The following is a 3,991-nucleotide window of genomic DNA, read 5'->3' on the forward strand; positions in this document are numbered from 1 at the left end:
GTGTGAGGAGCTCATGGACTATTTTATCACTAAGATTGAGACCATCTGTTCAGCTGCAAGCCAAACTACCCCTACAGTTGCCTCATACCCTAAAATTGCATTTTTCTCTAGTTTCTCTCCTATCTCCCCACATGCCATCTCCCTGCTCATCTTCACTATGAGACCCACCTCCTGCTCCCTCAACCCTATTCCCACCCAACTTCCCTTCCTGGTACCCATGTTAGCTGATATTGTTAATGGTTCCCTTTCCTCAGGTACTGTACTCCTCCCCTTCAAATCTGCCACCATTATTCCCCCTCCTCAAAAAAAACACCCTTGACCCCTCTATCCTTGCAAACCACTGCCCCATCTCAAATCTCCCTTTCCTTGCCAAAGTCCTTGAACGTGTTGCCGCCTCCCAAATCCGTGCCCATCTTTCCCGCAACTCCATGTTTAAATCCCTCCAAACAGGTTTCTGCCCCTGCCTCCAGACTGAAACGGCCCTTATCAAAGTCATAAAAGACATTCTATGTGACTGTGGCCCTGTTAAACTATTCCTCCTCATCCTTCTAGACCTGTTTGCAGCCTTTGACTCAGTTGACCACACCATCCTCCTCCAACGCCTCTCCTCTGTCGTCTGGCTGGGTGGGCCTGCGCTCACCTGGTTCCATTCTTATCTATCCAGTCATAGCCAGAGAATCACCTGCAATGGCTTCTCTTCCCACTCCTGCACCGTTACCTCTGGAGTTCCCCAAGAATTTATCCTTGGCCCCCTCCTACTTCTCATCTACATGCTGCCCCTTGGCGACTTCATCCGAAAACATGCCAGGTTCCACGTGTACACAGACGACACCCAGCTGTATCTCACCACCACCTACTGGATGAGCAAAAATTTCCCCCATCTAAATATTGGGAAGACTGAAGCCATTGTCTTTGATCCCTGCCACAAACTTCATTCCCTAGCCACCGACTCCATCCCTCTCCCTGGCTACTGCCTGATGCTGAACCAGACCGTTCACAACCTTGGCATCCCATTTGAGCCTAAGATGAGCTTCCGACTGCACATTCGCTGCATCACCAAGATCACCTACTTCCACCTCCATAACATCGCCTGTCTCCGCCTCTGCCTCAGTCATCTGCTGCTGAAACCCTCATCCATGCTTTTGTTACCACTAGACTTGACTATTCCAATGCTCTTCTAGCTTGCCTCCCATCGTCCATAAACTTGAGCTTATCCAAAACTCTGCCGCCCGTATCCTAACTCGCATCAAGTCCCATTCACCCATCACCCCTGTGCTCGCTGATCTTCAATGGCTCCCGGTCCAGGAACCACTCGATTTTAAAATTCTCATCCTTGTTTTCAAATTTCTCCATGGCCTCGGTCCTCACCATCTCTATAACCTCCTCCAGCCCTACAACCAATGTTCCCTCTAATTTTTTTCGGCCATGTGCGAATTGAATTTGGGTTTGTGCACCAGTATAAAGGCTGTGTGCGCCACCATAAAATAAAAAATCACAACTTTGAATAGAACATCTTTTTAGAAAACATTATTCAGAGTATATAACAAACAGAACAAATGTACAAAATGATGGATAATTGTAACAATTTAATGTTATTTTGGTTGATAAATTTATGAAATGGTTTCTTAAGTTGCACTCGGATTAAGCAGACCAATCTCATTATATTTTATTAAAAATTATCTGATGGGAACGATTCTAATCAGCTTTTTGTTGAATCAGCTTAATGACTCTGATTCAAACAGAAATAAATCGTGTGCAATCAGAATTTTTAAATTGAGTCAAAAATACGAAACAGCTGTCAAATTAGTCAGTGTGAATTTGGGGATAGGGAACAGTTTAATTAAAGCTCCCCCCACCCTCCCATTGAATACTCAGCAGGGTTTAAAAAATATTGCATTACAATTGTACATCTTGCAGGTCTCATTAGTTTTAGCTGCCTCTATGTAAGGCAGGGAGCAGTTTGGTCATGAAGAACCTGAACTGAGGGAGGCAACGGACAAAGATAGAGAGAGACAATCCTTGGGGCAACTGAGGACTTTTGGATAGCAATTATATAAAACAATTTAAATCAACTTCATTGTTTTGATTACAATGTACTAATGTGATTGGAAAGTATATTTTAGCACAATTGTAGCAGAATCTTTAATAACAATATTACACATGATCTGTATCAGAAATACTTAATTTGTAAATATGAAATATGGAAATTGATAAACAATTATTACAATAAACCAGGTAATTTTGGTTCATTCGTAGTTTACTTCAGAAGCTAATGTCGAATAGGATGGTGCCAAAAACTGTTAATTGCACTAATCATAGACTCCCTCCAATGTTATTTGCTACCAATGCCTTAAATATGTTTGTCTTTAGACTAAAGTAACAGTTCTCCACAATTCGCACTAGAGGTGAAAAGCTTTAATTTAATTGAACGTATCTCCTCACTGATTCTTCACTGAAACCGCGTGTGCTGAAATTTTTTGATTGGAAATTCAAATCAGTTATATCGTAAAGGGGTGGAAATGTGTGTGTATATATAGAGATATATATATATATATATATATATAAATACTTTAACACTTTGTTCAATTAATATATATATAAATATATAAACATTTATACTATTTATCCTCTCTATATAAATAAATATATAAACTTTTACTGTCAAATTAGTATATATTTTAATATAATAAACTTTTACACTATTTCTTCTATATATATACACATTTACACTATTTGTCCAACATGTGTATATATATATATATATATCCATCCATCGGACAGTTTACTATTCGTGGAGACTGGTCTCTGAGCAGTTGTACCACTGACCCACACTAGACACCGACATCCGCAGTACAACGCTCCCATCCAACCTAACTTTAACTCCCGCCCTTGGTGCAAAGTGATTGGTAGCTGACGTCACCTCAGCAACATCTGCACCAGAGAGCACTGGTTTGGTGCATGGACAGAATGATGATGTGCGCGGCACATAACAAACTGCTGCACAGCCGCGCACACTCGCAGCTTAGAGGGAACAGTGCCTACAACCCTCCGAGATCTCTGTGCTCCTCCAATTCTTGCCTCTTGCACATCCCTGATTTTAATCGCTCCACCATTGGCGACGTGCCTTCAGCTGCCTAGGTCCTGAATTCCCTCCCTAAACTTCTCCGCCTCTCTACCTCCTTTAAGATGCTCCTTAAAACCTACCTCTTTGATCAAGCACCTGTCCTAATATCTCACGTGGCTCAGTGTCAAATTTTGTTTGATAATCATTCCTGTGAAGAGCCTTGGGATGTTTTACTATGTTAAAGGTGCTCTATAAATGCAAGTTGTAAGTAGAGTAAAACACTGATTTATCTATCAGCTGCTGTTTAAGATTGCTTCTGCAATTTTATTTCTGAATAAGCCTAATTGGTACTTTGTAATTGAATTATAAAGTTTTTTCCAAGTCTTATTTGTCTACTGGTAAAACATATTGTAGCAACCTGTATTATTTCCAGTATGGACCTCATTATTCACCTGCAGCATAGTAAGGCAAATTTACTTTGGAGATACTTGTGAAAGTGAAACTTTGCATTGGACATTAGAAAAGCTATCTGAAGCAATAGGAATCAACTATTACGACAGATACCCCATGCATCTTCCAATCAATACATTCAAGAGCCCCTCTTGAGCCACGAAAGCCACAATAATACACACCCCATTGGTTCGCCCATTGTTCAAGATGGTGAATAGATTGCACTAGATCAAGCAACAGCACAATGTCATTTGTGATAAGAAGCACCTCAATTCTTTCAGAAATGCCTGGAAGAGACACTTCTGAGCAGTCTCTTACAACAATATCCAACACATCATTGAGGAAAACATCAAATGAGATGGAGCACTTCAACGATTTTTTACTGCCTGCAGCAACTTTTTGAGGCGTAAAGGGATGTACTTTAAACTACAAGTGTGTCATGGTTTAGGAAAACCCAATGAAATTTTTGTTTTATTT

The sequence above is a fragment of the Heptranchias perlo genome, chromosome 17 (assembly GCF_035084215.1).
Source record: "Heptranchias perlo isolate sHepPer1 chromosome 17, sHepPer1.hap1, whole genome shotgun sequence".
NCBI lineage: Eukaryota > Metazoa > Chordata > Chondrichthyes > Hexanchiformes > Hexanchidae > Heptranchias > Heptranchias perlo.